This window comes from Phalacrocorax carbo, chromosome 5 (genome assembly GCF_963921805.1).
Source record: "Phalacrocorax carbo chromosome 5, bPhaCar2.1, whole genome shotgun sequence".
Classification (NCBI taxonomy): Eukaryota; Metazoa; Chordata; class Aves; order Suliformes; family Phalacrocoracidae; genus Phalacrocorax; species Phalacrocorax carbo.
Window position 1 is genome coordinate 61,798,014 of NC_087517.1, and position 21,817 is coordinate 61,819,830.

General features: G+C 38.6%; 1 long non-coding RNA gene across 2 annotated transcripts in view; it reads left to right on the plus strand.

Annotated features, from left to right (window-relative positions):
- The window catches only part of LOC135313513 (uncharacterized), a 252,953-nt gene extending 252,675 nt beyond the window's left edge, over positions 1-278 (plus strand). The window contains exon 7 of one of the 2 annotated variants that reach the window (XR_010373147.1): positions 193-278. This is a non-coding gene — a long non-coding RNA (uncharacterized LOC135313513). The remainder of the gene's footprint in view (positions 1-192) is intronic. The other variant, XR_010373150.1, reaches the window with a different exon arrangement.
- Positions 279-21,817: the final 21,539 nt, after the last annotated feature.

Consider the following 21,817-nt stretch of genomic DNA (forward strand, 5'->3'; position numbering starts at 1 on the left):
TTGTTGGAGAGCTGTCCATGGGATTATTGCACAGGAGGCCAAAAAAAAAAATAAATTAAAAATTAGCCTGTCTGCTTGTGCCCATCCTGATAGGGTACAGCTTCTTCTGGGCACCAATACTCACCACTTTATAGATACATGAGTAGATGCATACACTTCCTAATGTTCACTTTTCTTCTTGGGTTTCCTTAGATGTCGTGACGTGACATGATGTGTAAACTTCAACTGCAGTGTCTTAAACGAAAAAGAATCCAAAGAGAACTCAGTAAATGGAAAAGGTGGGATTTTTCATGGTTTAGTTACTGATGTTGTTTTATTTGCAGGGGTATTTCAGCTTTACTGTGATTTCATTGGCCCCTGTTAACATACTAAACTTTATGTAGATCCATCCTGAGACTGACATAAGCCCAGCCTGATATGCTGATCAGCTCGTTATTTTAAGAAATATCATGTTGCTGTGTCTACTGGTTTGTACTCCCTGACTGCAGGTGGCTGCATGCTGCTCGGTGCTGCTCTGCAGGGATACTCATAGTGGCTTTTAACAAGCTGTACATGAACTAGAACTGGTGTTGACTTCCAGATGGCTATTTTAAATGGCATGCATGCACCAAAGTGCATTCTACAAAGCTTTGAGTATATTACAGATGAGACAGACATAGGAAAAGATTTTTCCCTTTCTTTCCTCCTTTTGAGCTGAATTTCAAGAAAATGGAGCTTAACTGTAACTGTTCATTATCCCTGAATATCTTCACTATCTGGGAAGTCCAGTGGTGAGGTGTGAACCCTCCTCTGTACTCTGTACTAGCTGGTTTTGCTCTGCTAACATCACAAGCTGGTTTTGTATCAGGTTGGTTCCTGCAGTGGCAAACGAACATGGCCATCTCCAGATAAGAGGTAACAGTTTCATTACTACTTCTCATATGCTATAATGAACCTACCAAACACATGGTTGCTCATGCAAAAAGTCTATGAATTAAAATGTTCGAGTCAGTGTGCTGAGATACAGCCTGTAAGTAGATGGTGACCCTCATCCAAAAACTAGACTCTGGTTTGGATCAGTTTGGATTCTGTTTTAACAACACACAGTTCACATCTCTTTGGGTACCTGCTGTAAGTGTATGTATGGGAAGTTAGATGTGTGAAATGCAAAAAGCATCGAGTGTTACAGCCTGGGGATAATGTTCTGCAGCATCTTAAAACCTGAGATGCCACTTGTCAGTGTGCAGAAAATCCAGTTATCTCATGATTATTTTCCTCATTGCACAGGCAAGGCTGGCAGAGTATGCTGGAGGAAGCAGCACAGCCTGCTTGCCCGAACGTTATTGCCATTCCTGATTGCCCACTGCTGGCCATTGCTGGAGGCAGAAGACGGGGGTAGATGGTTTTAGGATCTAATGGAGTACAGGTATTCTAAGGTGCTTGTGCTCATATGATTGCAAATGTGAAGATAAACACAAATGTGAAGATAAACTGTATTTCTTTTACTTCTGTATAATGAATCATGGTTACTATTAATTTTCCTTTAAAGCTGTACACTGAAATTAACTGTAAAAAATGGAGTATATAAATCAGTATATAGAGAGCTGAAGGTTGGTAATATTTACTCCAGTTACCCTATTAAAAACATATTTATTAGTAAGATTGTCATATTTTAAGATACGAAATAGGCTTGAGTGGGTTCTTTTTAAGTTTTTTTTTTTACTTTTCTGCTTAATTTTTTATGGTAGGTCAAATGGTCTAAATTCAGAGTAAATTTAGTTGATAAAAAACTAGATATGCAAGGTTGTATGTGTGTCTGTGCATATGCAATGTCGTGACTATGTTGTAGTTTCTCTGCTGTGGGTCTGGAAGCATATTCACCAGTATCTTCTTAGCCTTTGTTTTGCTTCCACTCTGATGTGTGGGACTGGCTGATGTGGCTGAGGGTCTAATCAGCCTGGCGGAAGAAGAATCTTTGAGGAGGTTTATGGAGTCATTTGTTCTCCTCCTTGTTCAAAGTAAACTTGGCTTGGGATTAGATTTTAATTTTGTTTGTTTGGGGGACTGAAAAATATTTTAGTTATTGTCTTAATAAAAGAGGGTGTTTTCGAGTGTTACAGTGGTGAATGTCAAAAGCATTATAATAATTAAACCCCAGACACTGAGACTCCATAATTTATATGGAGGTAAAATACACCTAATTCACCAGGGTCCCTTCTGTAAACACATGTTTATTTTGATTGCAGAACAGCCTTTCTTCATACAGACTTAAGCAGTTCCACAGCCGCCTTTGTGAAAAAATTACTGTGCCGTTTCTGACTGGAAATAAATGTTTGTCTTAAGTAAATTTTAAAGTGGGTAACTGCAGGATTTCTTCCAGGCAATTGGCTTCTATTATATATAGAAGAATCACATGCTAATTTGTAATTTTTATGTAAACATGTAGACTTGCAGCAGTCAGACTGTTCGCAATATGATTCCCACTTGCATTAAGACTCCTGCTGGTAAACAACCAGTTGAAAGGAAAAGCTTACGCAGTGCATTAGGACAAAAGTCTTCAGCCAACAGAAACAGCCTGTCTTAATTTCTTAAAAAATGCTGTTTGAAGAAAGGCATTTATTTCCTTTGCTGGCATCAGTGTCAGACATGCGTCTCACAAAATAAAACTCGTACAACACACATGAGCGATGGCATAGGGATGAGTTCACCTCCTTAAAGAAAAGGTCGTATGATTTAAAGCTAAAAGTGAACTCACTCCATGGATACAAATGCTCTCTTAGCTGAAGATGTTGCCATTGGCAGGATAAATGGGCAGTCTCTCAGCCAGAACGCCTGCTTTACTGGCAGTCTCCTCTGCCCCAGTGCGTTTGTCGCGTCTTTCAGTCTACTGTAGGGTTTGTATTTGTGCTGCATGCTGTGCTAATGAAGTTCTTAAAAATGCTTTGGTTAGGTTTGTAATCAGGGCGATTTAAAGATTCAAATCTTTAATCAGAAGGTAAGAACCCTTTAGAAAAGAGATATTAAGTGAAAAAGAACTTTTGGGCCATGACTTGTCATCTACTTTGAGCCAAGATAATCTGACAAGTTAGAACTGAAAGTGCTGGAGATTACTTCAATATTTAGATTTTTTTTTTCCCTTTCAGAAACAAAAATGAAGCATCTGTTTTGTGCTTTGTAAATGTACATACAGGGTGGCCTGGGTGGTAGCAAAAAGGCTGCAAATGATATTTTCCCAGATGGCCTGTCTCTTGGGTGCTTTTCCCACAGTCCAGTCCCTCATGGGTTCATTAAAAGGAAATTTCACTGTGTGAACCTACCAGAATTTCCTGGTTCCAGTTGATAACTCTGTTTTTACCAATTATTCCCCCTAAATTGCACCAGTTCCAAAAGATAATCATGTATTTATTGTGTCTCCATTCTTGAAACGAAGTGGGCTGTTCTTAATCCAGTTTCATGTTGAATCTATTAATTTTAGTTAGCTCATGAGGAAAATTTCCAATAGGGTGTGATAAAAAGACTGAAAATCTACATAGCTCAAAGAAAAAAAAAAATATATAAATGGCCTTTCTAAACTATGTGCTGGAAAGACCATAAGCTCTGTATTACTGACAGAGCTGATCTCTAAGCTTTATAAAATTTGCCTTACGCTGTATGAGTAATTGTTTTGATCTTTTTTTATAAAATATATTAGTAGAATATTCCCTTTTTTCCCTTATCATCAAAGAGATTTTAGTTTAGCTTTGTCTTCATGTATTGTGAGCTATCACCTTTACAAATAATGGGGAGATTTCTTCTGGTTTTTGGAGCTTACGTTCCAAGGGTTCTCTTATACTCAGCTGTCCTACTTAAATCCTCCCAAACCACAAATGGGAAGAAAGAATATCTGAGGTATGCTGAAACAGTGACCTGTTCAAGGTCAAAAAAAAAATAAAAAAGAAAAGAAAAAAAAAAGAACCTAGGCACCATGTCACTGCTGTGTGCTCCAACCATTATCTTTTCTTTTTCGTCAATGGAGTATGAAAAAAACCCCTCTCCTTGAACAGAAGGCAAAATCACAAATCATCTGTTCTTCCTGAAAATTTGTTCTCCCAGTTCTCTTAGCAGAATTTGAAGAAAACTTATTTCTGAAGTAAAAGCAAATTGACTGACCTGAAATGTCAATGCGCCTTCCATCAATGGATTTAAATAGTGAAATTATGCAGACACTTCTTAGTCTTTAGGCACTCAAATTAGTAAACGCTGGAAATGCCAGCAATAATACCAGTTCTTGTCCTGTTTACTTTCTGAGTTTGAAATCCTCTATAACCTTTGCTGAAACCTTTCAGAAAATTATTTGAAGCGATCTGAGTTTAGCTTCCATTTCCTCAGTGGTCATTCAGCATATATGTTTCCCTCTGCTCATTCCAGCCTGAGAAAACTGGTTCATTTATCATTCAGCAAAAGTCTGGAGATATGATCCAAATCCTTTTTCTTCATAGAGAAGTTTCATTTCTGCTGAGATATTAAATTTCAAGACCATTATGCTATATTTGTTCAAAAAGAGAAGTAATCAACCCAAAAAAGATGGCTGCTACTTTACAGTAGTATTGCCATTTTACCAGAGGGACTCCCTCTTTTCCCCCTTTCTCTGGTAGGCATGGGCTTAATTAAGAGTCAGAAATTCAGGACTCTTTGGTCACGAAGTACTTTTCCTGGAAGTTTGCCATTTGTAAAATGGGGTTAATATTTCCCTATTCTATATAAGAAAAGAAGCAGGCAATATGATCTGAAATGACCATAAAGGTATTTGCTTCTTTTTATAATTATTTTTGTTCCAAATCTTAGCTAGACTAAGGTTATAATTTTTATAACAATATAGATAATTTAAATATAAAATTTTGACATCTATTATACACCCTGATGTTCTCATAGACTAATGATAGAGCATTTCAAATTTCCATAGCAAGCTCCTAATTTTTTTATTACACTGTCCTCTGTTGCCTGGCATATGGCAGGGGAATAACATAGTGAATTTAAATAATGATCTGCTGGTCTGCTGCTGGAAAAATGAATTTTTGTGTCCAGTAGACAACTGCTTAGGGTCCCTATAACATTTTAATTTGGCTGAGGTGGTAAGACGAGAACCATGAAACAACGCCCATGCCTGGCAAGCTCTGGCTTCTTTCTCCATCAATCTTCCACATCCAGTCATTGCCTTTTGCACAAAGCACCTGCTCTTTCAGCTTGGGTTTGGGTATTTTTTAAATCCCTGTATTTGTGAGAAAAACAGCTGTTGGTTTCAGATTTTTTTTTTTTGTTTTAACTTTAATGGGGTGTCTTAATGTTCTGTAAGCAGTCATCCCAAAAAACCCACTGTGCTTGGTAGGTAAACTGGAATTTGAAAGTGTATTTCTGTTCCTTCAGTATATCTGTAAAGAAGAAAACTGTGGAATATCTGAACTGGGTATGTTTGTGTTGCAGCTGTCATATAAGGATCCAGGAACAGGGAAGACTGTAGGGATATGTAGTTTATTTTATTATACCATCTGGTATAGTTGGAGATGTATTGAAGCTGTGCAGTTTTCTGTCTTTTTGCCGCATCTAAGACCAAAAGAACAGTCCCCAAAACAAATAGGGTAACACCTAAAAACTGGAAGAAGATGCTTGCAGAGGAGTAGGAGGCTCTAGGTATTGCAGTCACACACATTCAGCCTGATACGCTATATGGCCTGTGTGCACGTGTGTTTGTGTGCTTATACATAAGCAAAAGGATGCCCTCATGGTAGGAGGATTATGCTCTGAGACCCTACACCTGAAAAAAATCCCTTGCATGCCTCTTAAATATGGAGACTAATGCTGCTACAGTTTTACTGGTCTTTAAATTAAGCATGTGCATGTGTTTGGAAACTGATCGTTCAGCAGATATGTGTCCGCTGTGTATTTTTATTATTCTGAGGCAAAGCAGTGACAGACCACCACTAGTTTAATTTGAGAGCTATAGATTTAAAGAGGATAAGGTATTTTTGATGTCAATATATAATTTATATTTGCATCAAATTTGCCAGCTTTATTTCTCCTCTGTCCTTTTTATAACATAGTTTTAACAGCAATAATAAAATGAGAACACAGGCACATATGGTACAGATATAAAAGAAGAAATTGCAACAGAAATTTAGTATATAAACTGAGTTTATAACAGAAACTTGAGGAAAATACAAACATTATAGTTCTATTTTTTTTACTGTAAGGTTGTTTTGTTGTCACTCTCCACAATTGCAATGGGAGTATTTGTTTTATTGTAATCACCTGATTATTAATGACATCACCACTGAGCAATTGTATTGCCAAATAAATAGTTCCCCTCATATAGAATTGCTCTAATGAATGCTTATCTTCCTTTCCATTCCAAACAGGCTGGCCCTAATTTTCTATCAATTTTTTTAAAATTATGTTTACAATGTTATTGAAATATAAAATGTTTCATCAGAGAAAAAATATTATTAACATCAGGACTAGTCATAGGATTAGGGCTAGGAAGCAGATAGGAGGTGAAATCATATTTTTACTAAAAAAGAAAAAAGAGGGTTTTTTTGAGGCCGTTACTGAATGAAAGTAGGTTTTCCATTGTACACACTGCATGAATGCTTGATAACGTGATACGGAGGTGCCACCCTTATAAAGACAGATGCATATGCACAATGTCATTCATCAGACTGTTCTGATAACAGTCAAAGGGCAGTTTATCGGTCACTGCACAGGAATTAAATTTTTGTGGGGTTACAACCTTAATATTTCTGTCTCTCAGATCCCCCATCAGCAAAATGGGAAAAGTGTGTTTTACCTTTTATCTTCATTAGCTGGGGTGTGAGCTTGTTCACAGAGCAGTTGGAGTCCTCAGAGATCAGTCACCTCACCCAAAAAAAACCCCCAAAAACTAAAACAAAACCACCCAACAAAAAGCAAACACACACACCCCCACCCCAACCCCCACCCAAACAAAAAAAAAACCCCATAGCTTAAATGGCATTATTTTCTGCCCTGACCCCACCTCCTGGAGCTCCCATCTGATTTTCCAGGGGCACGCATGGCTGCCAAAGCCAGCTCCATGTCAGTGTGCGTACTTTTAATGATGAGACTGATCTCACTGGAACTGATGCAAGTGCTTTAGGGCTTTTCAGAATGATCGCTAGAAAATGTTTAAAATTTTGATAAATCTGTTTGGCATTAAAGTATCATAAATACTTCTGTAGATACTTTGTTACCTTGATGTTCTTCATGAAATATTTTACATCAGTGCATTTGTTCAGGTTCAAATTTTTCGTTAATGAAAAAACACTGTGATATTTTTTAATGTTCCTGAAGCTACAGAAACATTAATTATTGTTTTCTGCTAAGAGTTAAGAAGTTTATATCAAGCTGCTAACGTACTTCACATTTGTACATTTGTGCAAATATATTGCTATGCGCTGCTCTTCCCTCCAATTCTTTTCCTAACTCGTTGGTCTAGATAGTAAGCTCTTGGAGGAGTGTAATTTCCTTCCAGCTATGTGTTTGTGCTTAAAAGTAAAAAAACCTCCTGGTTTTGTTTGGGGATAATATTTTATTCAGTAAAATGATGTATATGTACTGGAGAGAAGAACAATTTGGTGCTAAGCCCACAGGCGTGTGTTTAGCCTGGGGAAGTTGTTCAAAGGGTGCTTTTCACAGGCTCTGCAGATCTTGGTCTGCTTAGTGTGGTGGGAGGCCATCATGTTCATTCTTTCATTTTAAGAAAGCTGATTTATGAATCACTGCTCTCTGAAATCAGCTTCTCATTAACACTGTGTGCAGATGGAGCTGCTGTTATTTACCCACTATATTGTCTTATAAATAATAAAAATTATATAGAGATTATGTATAGATTAGATGTGTTTCCACACAGCAATATGAATATTGACTCTGGAAAGCTCTTTCTGCCAGACCAGAAACACGCAATTTCATTGCAGCCTCAGAGGTAAATACTGGTATTTGAGCAGTGCTCAGAAGGCATAATTAAGTGTTTTAGTGACTCCGTGCTTCATTGGTGTGGGTTCAACAATTACTGTTGATTTCTGATCATGAAGAGGAAAGCTTTTTCCCCTTCAGAAAATATTTACTGTTTAAAATGTGGGAATCTTACGGCACCAAAGACTTAAGTGATAGGTTTCCATTTATACGGTATTCTTTCACTTACGAAAGCTCGAATTACAATGAAATTTTGATTGAGCTAAATTCTGCTGTCTTAAATATCTGTCAAAACATGGCAGGTAACATTATGGAGGTGGAATCTATATTTCCTAAGGTAGAAAAAAACAACCCCAAAACAGTTTCCATCCTCCACCTAGAGGGAATGCAGGGTGGGAAGCAAAGCAGAAAGAGTGAGTGAAAGGGACATTAATGTAGGAGATAGGATTTTTATTACTGCATTACATTAAACATAATATGTTATTGCATACGTAACTAAATCTGGCACAGGAAAATGTACCAGACAGCTTGGAAAACAGAAGAACAGAAAGTTTGTCTTTATTTACAGTGTAAGATCCTGATCTTTTTGGAGTGCTTTTACCCTTCAGCTGAAGGTAAAACTGTGCCTCCAGTTAGGCACAGAAACCACGGGGAATGGAAAAGGAAGGCTAATAGAATAAAGTAGAAAAGGGTCGAAGGCAAGAACAGGTTAAATGTAAGAAGAGATTCAGTGATGAGCTGGGCAGAGGGATGCAGGCAGGCAAACAGGCTCATGCAAAAGGGCATCTCTGGTGGCTCTGTGACCTTTGGCAGATCACTTCTCTTTCCTGGGCAGCTTCAGCTACAGCTGGGGATTTTAGAACAGGAAATTAACTGGTGTGGTGTAAGTCTGTTCCTCTCCTGTTATCTCAAGACTGAGGCCTGGATTTATCCCAGCTAACTTTTCACACTCAATTGAAAAGAGCTAACTGAGACACCTTTTGCAGAGCCCTGTGCAAGGAACAGGAAGATCCAAATCACACCCTGAAGGGTCCTGTCTTTCCTGGTTGACTGTTCATACAGCCTTTGACTTCTAAGGTAGGTAGCTGTTGGTGCCTGGGGCTAAGTAAGATGAATGTGGGTCTGAAAGCTTTGTACTTTCAGCAACAAGAGAGAAAATACTGGTGAGTGGAAGAGCTTTGTGTGGCCCTTATTCCCTGGTGTAGAATCAGAAACACATACGTTGGACTTGAGATTCCGTGTGTAGTGTGGGCTCATCCTTGTGTCAAAGGTGTGCGTTTACAGTGTAGTAGCTCTGATACAGGTTCATTTCACAGAGCATAGGATCTGAGGGCAATAAATGTCCTGTTCACATGTTTGTCAAGGTAGCAGCAGCTGAAGAGCATCTGAAAAAGAAAAGTTCTTTTATTTTTCTGATTTAAAGGCACAGATATGAAAGGTCTTGTACAGCTACTGTATTAGCCTGCCCTTTTTATTCTCAAACAATGTCTCTGTTCTACACAGAGTAATAATATACCCCTACTGAGGTCAGAATTTGATTCTTAAACTCATTATGCAAGATGATGTGTATAAGGAGAGAGAGGGTGATCTGAGATCATAAATACAGGAGAATTATGTCAAACAATATTTCAGAAGTGTTTCAGATAGAAAATTATATTATGATATAAAAAAAGAAAAACTTTGATTCCTCTAAGTTGTAGTGGGAATGCCTTTTGGCTGGGGCTCTGGGGGGCAGGGTGCCACGCATAATGCTGACTTCCAGCCAGCATCTTAAATCAGCCCAGGAGCCATGGTGAACACTATTTTTTGAGAGTAGTTTTTTCTCTCCAGATTAAGGGTTTAAAAAAAAACAAGCATGTGTGCACATGAATTGCACTTTTCTTGCTGTTTTCATTTCCTTGAACCCAACTATTACAAATATTTTTCAGTCTTTGTATCTTCAGCTAACTAGCTTTTCTAAAGACTTCCTTACTCTATTGTTTCAGGAAAAAACCCCCAAACCCTACTTTTTGTCAGCTCTAGTCAGCTACTCAAGAAAAGTACAGAAGCTTCCATTGCTAATGTCTGTTTAACATCATTTATTTGTAGCCCCTTCATAGATTTCCAGTGGTCATTAATGTTTGGTTGTGTAGCCAGGTTGCATTTCATATCAATGAGCTTTTTGTCTGTTGGTGGATGTGAAAGCGTTGCTGCAGTCAGCATGCTGCTGGAGGTGTGGATGCTTTCCTTGAAGACAGTCTGACTGATACAGAAGTTGGTTAAATCCTATTGTGAAAAGCACTCATTAGAATAAAACCACAACCTGCTATGAGGGTGGTATTTATATTCTTTGTAAAACTTCACTTGACTGAAACTTTGTTTGCTAGATCCTAAAAAGTGTTGTGCATCCTCATGAGGGCAAGATTTGGTGTAACAACTGATGCGAATACTGTTACTGCATTTAAATATTCAGTATGAAAACACTTGTGTGGGCATCATGAAAACTTTCTGTGTACATCAGGCTGGTAGCAGAAACAAAATCATGATTGATTTACAGACAGAAAGAAAAAACCCCAAAACTAAAACCAAACAAACCAACCAAAAAAAAAAAACAAACCACCAGGCCCTGAGGCAATGATATGAGAATATTTTAACAGCCCTAGACCCCACAGGGGATTATAACTAGGGGGCATAGTCCTTTTTTTTCTCCTCTGATCAATAGCTGCTCTGTGTTCCTCAGGCCTCCTTGCCAGATAACCTCCTTTGTGGGAAGGCAGAGCTCGCTCTTCAGCCCCAATCTGCCTCCCAAGGTCATGCACACAAAGCACCATGAGAATAAGCTGGATAAAAGGGCTGGATGAGTGATTGTGTGCCACAAGGGGCCGAAGAGTCTGTGAACTGACTTTCTTTATTCTAAAAATACCTCTGTTATATGTAATCTTGCCTGTGGTACTCATAAGGCCAATATGTATGTATGCTGAACCCATTTAATGAAAAACAGACGGCTGGATTTCTAACAAATATTTTTTCCAGGACAGATTATTTCCTACTGGTTCATGACCTGAAGGGTGCAGTATCTTCACGATAAGTACAATTTTACTTCTGATGAATACACAGCATATAATGATTTTAAAATGTCGGACAGCAGATAGAGTTATTTCTGCCTCCCATGTTTTCTATAGAAGGTATTATATTTAACACTGCCTATCCTCAAAACCCTCAGCTAGTACCTCATGAACCTTCCTTACATGACATTACAGCATACTTTTTCAAAGCCAGTCAACCTCTGAAAGTTTAGGTGATGCCAGGATTATGAATGTTCATACCACAGCAGAGAGGGATTTCCACCTCCGCTTTCTCAGTTTGGCAGAAGTATTCCCTAATTCGCTTGGTGTGATGAAAGCTGCCTCATCTCTTTTTCAGTCTTCTGAAACCAATGTCTGGTAAAGACTGCAAAGCATATTCTGGAGCGTGAGATTTGGTGCTGATATGGGCCTGTTGTTTTGAAATTATTTTCCATTTATGCAACTGTAATTCTTGTTATATTGGTCAGTATTTCTGTGGTGCCCAAGCATTCCACAAATGCTGTGCCAAACGGCAATCGTGAGAGGGCCATGTTGTTCTTCGTGAGTTCAACCTCATGTGCAGCAGGTCACATGCTGGGAGGTCTTTTAGCATATAGAACATCTGATTTTTTTTTAGACTGAATATATACGGATTTATTGCATCTCAGTAGTGTTAAAGACAGCTAAAATCCCTGGCTGTCTGAAATTGCACCTTATTTCTACTAGGGATGGAGAATTTAATGAAATTGTTTAGCAGATGAAGCATTAGAGAGATCCCTTTAGATAAAATGAATGGCTTTAACTAATACTGTTCCTCTGACATGGAAGGGAACAAGTATATTGAAAGGCATCATGTTTAATCTCATCATTTTAATGTACTAAAGGCTTTCATTAGTTATTAGGTGAAGCTATTCGAGTGGAAAATATGTACATAACAGATGAATATTTCAGGCAAGTATGTTATTTAGTTTTACTAAATAACTAAATTTACTAAATTTATAACTATATTTATATATATAAATATATAAATATATAAATATAAAAATATATATAGTATTTAGTAAATTTAGTTATTTATTTATAAATATAGTTATATATTTATATATATCTATATATCTATATAGATATCTCTCTCTATAAATATATAACGATATTTATAAATAAATAACTAAATTTACTAAATAACTAAATAAATAAGTGTTACTTATGATCCTGACCAGAATGATGGATGCACTCAAAAGGGTTAAGCTGAAGCCACTGTTATATGAATCACCTACCAAAATCCAATTGCACTGGAAACAGAGGAAATGTGTAGAACGTGAGAATTACTGTGCACTTGAAAATATTAATATAATCTTACAAGCATGCTTTTCTGTAGCACCGTAAGAGCCGTTCCAGTGTTAGAGAAAAAATATAACTTCCTTTGAACAGTTGGGAAAACATGACAGAGTATTTGGGTGTTTTTTGAAAGCTACAAAATCTACTTTTTGGATTTAGCAAATGTGAAATTTCTGCCATTATTTTTACACCAAATATGGCAAGTCAGTGCATCAGTCTAGCACTACCTGTGTCTGCATCTCCTGTTGGTGATAAATATGAGATGTTGACTAGAGGCAACAGAGAATAAATATGAGCCGTATAGGAGGGCAGGATGAACAAGCCCACAGCTGAGCTCAGCATATGTAACTGGCAGCATACACAAACCCTGTCTGCATGGTGATGGATGCAGATTATTAACGCAAGCCGTTAGTAGAAGCTGCCATGGTTGATTAATTTAATAACAGACTGAACAAAACATATGGGAGTGTATGTGAAGATAGGTGCTTTGGCAGAGGCTGTGTATAGATACTGTGGCTCTGACAGTCTGAAAGCTATTAATGCATTGATAGATTAAACTGATCTGTGGAGCAGGATGAGGAATACATCAGGACCATCCTTATAGGACAAACAGCACCAGAACATATATAATGAAGCTGTGATTCAGTTTCTGCTATTTTCCAATGTTTTTAATATGCTTTTATACTGATACAAAAATAAAAATTTTATAGGTTTGTATATTCCTTTTTGCATAATCCTTTCCTTCTCTTCTCCTGCCTTTGCAGCATCTGACTTCTTTGCAACAGTAGACAATATTGCTGTGGGCAATGGAAAGGAAAGTAGATGGACCCGCTCTTACCTGAATATGTCAGGAGTCATATGGATAGAACCAGATCTTATCTAGGATTTAAGACATCAGAAGAATATCTTACCTGCCACACCTGACTACATCCTTTTATTGGAGAGAACTATGAGCTTTTTCTTCAGTGGTTCCCCACTATCTCCTTTTGGATTATACTGTCTCCATGCTGACACTGTTCTGTGAAAACAATTCTCCCTTCCACCAACTCTTTTTCTAGAGAAGCATAAGTTGTGGTTCTGTTTTTAAGGCACTTAAGCTTTGCATTTGAAGACTACAAGGTTATTCTCTCCTCATTTAAAGCCCTTTCCCCTCTGATCACATCACCGGGTGGAGTAAAAGCTCTTGTCTTGCATAAAAACCAATTTTGTTTCATTGATGACACAAGCACCATATTTTCCGTGGTTTGATTATTGCATGACATCCCACCAGGACAGCTTAAAAATTTTGCCTAATAGGTGTAGACTGATGTTAGACGTGGCAAGTCAGGCCCAAGGAGCATGCAGTATACCTGAAACACTGCCTTTTTGTTATGGTTCCATCACCTAAAAGACAAACAACTCCACCACCTCCTTCCACAGAGTCACCTCTCCAGTGCTTCCTATGATGGATGAGTTTCTTCTTTCTAATTCACATTTTCTTTGGAATGATTGATTTTGTAGTATTTTACTATTAAGTTATTCATGTTTGTTCACAGTTTAACATGATTGTAATATATACAGGGCTCAAATATAGACTGAACAAAGGTGGCAAAAGACATGAATGGATGGGGTGCATCGGTTATGTAATTCCTAGTATCAGCTAACATGATGTAGTGACCCTTTTCTGGTTTTATTCTGAGGAAAAAGGAGAATATTGTTGCAGAGATTCCCTGGGGTTTTTTAAATGAAGATGCAGTTTTTGCCCTGCACTTTGTGGCTCTGGGACATGAGGCAAGGATAAACAGTTTAACCATAGCACAAGGCAAAAGTATTTCTATTGCCTTGGAGTGATCCAAATGAAAACAGGATTCCTGAAATTGCAGGCAAAAAAAGCTGTGCTTGATCCACTGAGGAATTAGAGCCTTTGTCAGGATTCATGAGGCTTTACATGATTCTTCCTTTTACTATTTGCTTACACAGTTTTTTATGTGAGCAGTAGTTTGGATTTACAACTCATGAAAAAGTTATATGATATTTTAATATTTTTTTTTAAAGAATGCTGTTGAACAGATTGATCCTTGCTTTTTTTCCACTGGAGTCAGTGGAGTTATGCCATGAATAAACCCAGGCCAAAACTTTCCTTTAACTCATTGGGATGTTAAAGGTAAGGAGCCTGTAAACTATCAAACAAACAAACAAAAAAGATAAAATGTTCAACATTGACAATACAACGTCCTGTGGAGGGAAAAAAAAAAATATGAGCAATACGCTCTCCTGGCCTACCTTCTCTCTGAAATAAAATCCAAAGAAATAGCCCCTCCCTGCCAAAACCCCAGTATATACAAATTGAAGGGTATATTATGAAAATCCCTCTTACTACTAGTTTTTTATTCAATTAATTGGATTAGAATCTGAATATCATTTTAGAGACTTAATTGCAAACCTCTTAAATTTCATTGCCAACCCTTCTGGGCCCAGGTTTAATTCTGGAAACCTCTTCTGTATCCAGGGGCAAACAAGTGGAAGGGGGCAAACGGCAATAGGCTGGATTTTTGGCATGACCTGGTTGCATGAATAGTAGCAGAGGCACATGAATCCCATTCAGAAAAAGAGGCAACAAAAGCGGTTTCTACCAGTGCTAGCTACAGAAAGATATGGCTCTGCTCTCCATGGTTTGTATGACTATGACTTCTTAAAGTGGGTGGCCTACCTGGGAGGTGAAGTTAGCTGCATACAAAAGATGATGTTCAACTCATCCTCAAAGATGACACTTCTGAGATGGAAAGCCATCTAAGCTTAGCATTTCATTCCTGAGGGCACTGATATTATAGTGGTAAAATACTGTAGGTATGCAGCTGGATTTCATACAGGAAAAAGCAGAGGTCCCAAATCAACACTTATTAATCAGTATAATGGTTATTGATCTGAGGGCTTTCCTGTCCTGTCGACTGTAGAGACATAGAGCTACTGCTAAGCATCATAAGGCTGTTAGTTTTTCAACTGTTGCATAAAATAATGAGCCTGGGAAAGACAAGTAGCATTAATAATATGTGCAAAAATAATAATGACCCCTTGGGATAGAAAGAGGAACAGACTAACCCTCTTGCATTTGCCCGGATTTTTACTGGCTTTCATGTGATCTAGGCACCATTTGTTGAAGGGGTTTCCAAAAGCATATTAACACAGGTCCCTTGATTGGGACCTAATTCCACATACCCTCCCTCCCCTCCACCCCCCCACCCCCCATTTCTTTTTTGTAGCTACTAAAACTACTCATGATATAGAAGCAGTTTATAGTAAACCATATTGTTGCCTTTAAAACTGTTAGGTCTGTGTGAGAACAGCAAGGCTTGGGCACTTTTGTTTTTCTGTTTGTGTGCAAAGTAAAACCAACACTGTATGAAGTGCTCACCCAACGTAACTAAAAAAAGGATCTCTAGACAAATAAAATCAAGGCAGATCTGTGAATAACAGTTCAGGTTTTAAAAACTTTTGAAAATATCTGAGTCATCGTCGGTTTTGCCTGTCAAATTACTGGCACATGGAGGATGATAATGATTATATTTATTATGCATTCGCTCTGCTTTCTGCAGCCGTTTAATTTGTTTTGTCACTTCTTTGGCTTTTGTTACATTTTATCTCTTTTATTGTTTCTTTCCAACTTCATGGCCAGCTAAAACATTAAATTATTACCGTGGAGATCTAGCACAGATGGTTCAAATCCTGGGCCCAGCACATGGCTGGAAGGCATGTAGAGAGGGCTGAGATGAGGAAGCCTTGCTCTCAGGCGACAGAGCATTTGCTAAGCCGCTCCATGGAAGCTTCTTCCTCCATCTGGCTTTATGTAGTCCCAGTCCTTTTCCTCAGTCCTGGAGAGAGCAGGATAGGAAGCTGAGCCTCCTCAGCTGTGTCTTTCCTTCTTGGATATGCTGCCTCTTCGCTTATGCCAGTACAACGTGCAATGTCTTTCCCACCCTTATACAAGGAAACTTCATCAGTTCTGATGAGAAGAACCTCTTAATGTCAGGGGAAGGAATGGGGACTGTATTTCTGTATGTTTTACTATCAAATGCTTGTGAATAAAGCTTGCAGGTTCTGCCCTCTGGCAGAGGAAGGTACCTGTGCATTTAGATACCACTTTTTCTAGCACATACAAGGCAAGGTCCATTCAAGGCTGCAAGGAGAACTGTACATGGGGCACTTGTGTTTCATAAAATAAATTTGTGTTTTATGATGTGGATTTAAAAACCCCCAACCTTCACATAATTTAATTTAAAATCAGAGGATTCATACTGCTTTTTTGTACTGGCAAGGTTGTTTATTTTGTGAAGCAAGCCACTGAAATAGAGTCCTGTTGAGGAGGGGAGGAGAGATGTTTGCTTTTTTGCTGCAATTTTGCCTGCTGTTCTCGGTTATTATCTGCAAAGTTGTGAAATTCAGTTAAATCATTTTAGTCATCTCTTGGCTGCAGGAAATGTGTAACTAGGAGATATAAAGAATTACGAATTTGTTGAAGAGTTAGGTATCAGCCATGTGAATGTTATGTTTTTATACAATATCTGCTGGCTTTATTGCAGCCAGAGATGCACTTGGTTTTAGAGGGCTCCCAGAGGAGATCGATTAATATGTCTTTAAATATTAAATCAAAGAATGCAAGAGGGTACTGAGGAGTTTCTAAAAAAGCAAAGAGGGTCCAAGAAATTATTTTCAAATTTAATTTTTCTTTGACACATTCAAATCTTGTTGAAATCACTGGGCAGTTTGTCTTCCATAGACTCATGTGGGAAATGTACTGAACTAGGTTCTGAGCGTATTCCCAAATTTTGCCTGAGAAAACAACAAAATTACCTTGAAAGCACCCACCCATTATTTGTCTTGGTAAGATTTTTGAGGAAATATTTTTTTCCCAGTTCTGAACAGTAGAGTCCTTTATTTTAAAATGTATTTTTGGAGGACAGGGTAGGTGTAGGATTGTCTGCTCACTGCGTGGCTGAGGTAGCTGCAGTTATAAAATGCCAATACGTGGCACGATCTTTTGCCAGTTAAGCTGTTTGGAAAAAATTAACAGGAAATGTCAGGAAAAACAAATGAAGAAAAATGCAGCTGATCATAAAATTATAATGTCTCAGAATTTAAATACAAAAAATACTGCTCCTGTCCTTGCATTGTTCAAATGCTGTTGTTGTTACAGATGCTGGAGTAAATGAAGCAAACAGCTATGGGTGTTTGTTAATATCTACGTTATATTTAGTGTTTATGTAACTCTTATTCTGCCTGTTGGCTGTTCTCTACCGCGTGTCTGTTGAAGACATAACAAAGTGTCCTGTAACAGTTTTCAGTGTAAAACTATTTGTACTGCCTGCAGTTTGCCTCTGTCCCAGTGCAGTAGCATGCAGCCCCTCAGTTTTTGCTTTCATTTTAAGCCAGAGGGGTACCCTGAGCACTGTTTGATCCCACAAATAGTTGCACTGGCACAGCTGGGAGTATGGACCAGTAGTTAGCCAAAAACAAGCAGTGGAGGAAGGCATTTTTCACTTTTTTTAGGCCATTAAGCTTTTTTAGCTACCCATTATTTCATGGTATGAAACAACCACCCTAGGAAACTATCTCATAATCATGTTAATCATTAATGATATTCACAAGTGAAGTCCTTGTCGTGTATAATCCCATTTAAAGGGCAGACATAGATCTTGAGCAGCTAGGAGCCTTCTGCTGGCCTCCTATGTCTAGAGGAACTGCAGCACAGACAGCAGCTGAAAGAGATCACAGACTGGTTCACATACGGCAGTAAATCAGTCAACAATGATTCAGTCAATAACCTTTTGAGAAAATACTATGGGACAAAAATACACAGTTTCAGTAAATGGCATTGCATAAATATCCACTATCCATACATTACACAGGTTTACCAGCTGGCGCTTGGAGGACTGCAGCTGAATTTAGTCTGAACTGTAGACAATGGATTCTGTTCTTTTGGTTGGATAATAATAAAATGGGAAAAATCTCCTTTAATGGTAAGCATATGTTCAGAGTTGTACATGTAAAAAGTATATATCTGGAAAGCATTAAATCAGAAGCGCTCTGAAAGTATATGATTGTCAAAGAGCAAGTCTGAAATATGAACTTCCAGCAACTTTTCTCTTAATATTGAGAACATTTTTCCTCTTTTGTTCTTCTTTCCCTTTTGGTGGTTTTTAATGCTTCCATGAATTCCAGATGAAGTCTGCTTAAGTGGTGGACAAGTGTAACTTATCAGGAGACAAATGGGGAATAGCACAATCATTAATCACCAAGCGAAGCCCTGGGCATGGAGTCAAAGTGCATTGTCTGCCAAACAGTTTTTCTACAGATTACTTGATAACAATATTAAGATTGATCACACAGTACTGATCTTTTAGGTGATGTGAGCTGACCTACTTTTAAAGGGGGGTTAATTTGCAATTTTGCTATAGCAAATAGAGATGTTGGCTTGTGTAATGTAATTTACTAATAGGATTCAAAACACGCACAACCTTAAGCCTATTTTGGGAAGAAAGTATGATCAATTCACTTAGTCCTCTTTTCTACAGGAAGAATCGTTTTTGCAGAGATCAGGTTTTCAGACATTGTTATTACTACACTGAAGAAACAAATAGTGAATAAGAAAGGTGTAAAGACCCATTACACTAAACAACATACTATAGAAGAATGTCTGATCTAACCCACCCCTCAATCTAAATGGGAAAAAAAGTGGAGAAGAAATTGTTATCAATCCTTCTTTATGTGTGAAGGGGGTGGAGGCATAGAGAGCTGGTCCCACAAAGTAGTTTTGGCTCTGCAGCCCAACTTTTGTCTCGTTTGTCCTCCTAGAATGAGTGGGGAGATCTGGGCATCAAAGCACTGTAGTCTGAAGTAAGTGACTCCCTGGGGCACACCATGCAGGTAATAGCCATGCAATGACATTGTGTTTCTCTGCTGACCTGTCTGCTGTGTGTCACAAGCACACTTGCAGCTGAGCATCTTTTCACAGTTGTGCTTCTTTGTCGTCGTGTGCTCAGGGCATGTTTTCTGAGTTACAGCAGATCTGCCCGGACAAGAAGTGCAGAGCAGCTCCGGTGACGGTAGCAAGGGTCAGCCATGACTCCAGGTGACCAGACAAGCCTGCCACCACAAGGCCAGCATGGTTCAAGAGCAGCCACAGTCACAGCAAAGCTCAGGCAAGGACCCACGGCAAGGGCTGAGCTTGCATGTGGTTCCCTGGCCAGCGAGCTCTCGGGTACTTGTCGGGGTGGGTACACCTGGGAGCCCCACGGGAGGTTCATCAGAGCAATTAGAACCTGTTGCTGTACACTGAGGGTCATTATAAAGCTGTCTAGTGTATCCATATGTGGTTCTTTGTGCAGACAGAAAGATGAGTGTCTTTCTTTCACTAACAATAAGAGGACATCCTTCCTGCCAAATCATAAGTCCCCGCTACAATGCATGGTGGGTTGTAAAAATTAACCGGGGGCAAAGCAGTACATGTTCTCTTAAATGAATTATTGAAATAGCTGAACAATTTTAGCATATGTTAAATCAGAAACATGATACGGAGAATTTTGTATTAAGACTCAAAATATGTGATTAAAAACTAGACTTTTTAAGAAGGAAAGTGTTAAGAGGAAGATGTTGATGTTAATTTATAGTAGTCATAGCAACCTATTTCTTGCTTTTGTAACATTCTGGTCTATCAGGATTTGAGGGGAGGGAAGAAGGGAACAGGTTTTGTTGTTTCATAAGCAAAGTTTGCTCTGCTGAGATTGTGCTTTCTTCTAGCTTTTCTGTGGCCATATCACCCAGTATCCAGTTACTTTAATATAACCACTTCATGCCAGCAGGGGTAGCTCAGGAAAGGCAATAGACCTAAAGGAGCAGTTTGAAAATTTGGAGTTGAGCAATCAGTTCCCTGCTGTTATTTGTGGGAACAATTCTGAAGGGCCTGACTTCCAAAACATTCACGAGACATGTCAGATGCCTAAACTGTGGTTGCAGATATGTTCTGTGGGCAATGTACCTAAAGCTTAAGTATAGCAATGCTGATGATTTTAACAGTTAAAGTTCTTTTTTGGATCTATGCCAAAGTGATTTTGCTCCAAAGTACTGTCTTAATAAAAAGAGAGATCTTGCTCTCAAAAAAAGGTGATTTTTTCTTTTTTTAGAGAGCGCACGGAGTCTGTTCTGAGTTGGACCTCTGTTCAGTTGGTGCCTGAAGAACTGACCTGACTTTCTAAAGCCCCGTTGGGTTGCAGCAGCCTGTTGTCTTTTACAGGCACCGTCCGACACACTCGCTGTTGTCTGTTGGTGCTTGACTGGTCTGGATTTGTGCGGGTGACCCTGAAAGCATTTCACAGCAGGTCTAGCTTCGTAGCTCTCTTGAAGTCGAAAGCACTCTGCTGATGTACGGGAAGCTCTGCTCGCTCCTGTTCATCGCCCTGCTCCCTGGCCCTGCTCCGTGCCTGAGCCACTTGCTGGAGCGTGAGTGGTTTGGGAAAAGGCACCGTGTTCGGCAACTGCTCCCATGCTGCCGCCTGCAGACGCAGTAGAGGAGTCTCAGACGGGGACCCCAGCCTGGTCTGGATCCAGAGGTTATAGGTTTCCTTTCTGCACATTTCTTTCTTTTGGAAATACTGTCAAGCAATTAATTTAAAGAACTCAAGAACTTAATTGAAATTAATTTTCCTGTAATTAATGAAACAAAAATAAACCCCCTATGTTTCAATTAGAGGTGTATTCCGTACAGTCAGTTCTGTTTTCTTCTTCTGTAATTTTTCTTTTTAATTATAAATAGAAAGCAAGAAGATCATTGCAGCAGGACAGAAGTAACCAGGCTGTCCCCAGTTAGAGAAGCTAGTCTCGTTTTGGTCACCAAAGAAATGAAAAGCGCTGAAAAATGCATCTGGGAGCAAACTATTTCAGGGAGGCAAACCATTAGTTATGAATGTATTTAAACATATTAAACAGACATATAGAAGATAGGCACATCAAGCTCCAGACAGATTTTTAATACTACTTCAGAATAAATTCTGCACTTCAGCTTCTAGGAATACAGAAAAGAGTAAACCTATTTTCCATGTGTCCTGTTAGCCCTCTGGTCAGAGAAGACCATGTGGAAGTACAGCTCTGCTCATGAATTACTCCTTGAACAACTTCTCCCTTCTTGCAGTGTTGCAGGCAGGATGCTCTGTAAGCCAGTGCATATCATAAATTTTCACCTAATGGTCTGAGTATAAACTGAAAAGAGAAGCCTCAGTGAGAAATCTAATGTTTTAAAGGAATATCAAGTTGACTGGCAGTTGCATTTTACATTTTGAAGTCTAAAATGAGTAAATAAGCTTTTTTAACAGTTCATAAAATATGTAGGAGTATTCTTTGTATGTTGTGTATTCTAATCGCCAATGTAAAATTTGTACCTTAATTATTAGAGCAGCACCTACTGTAAATGAGAATTAGTTTAGTAACTATTACTTGGAATAATATGCGTTCCTGATGCTTTTATT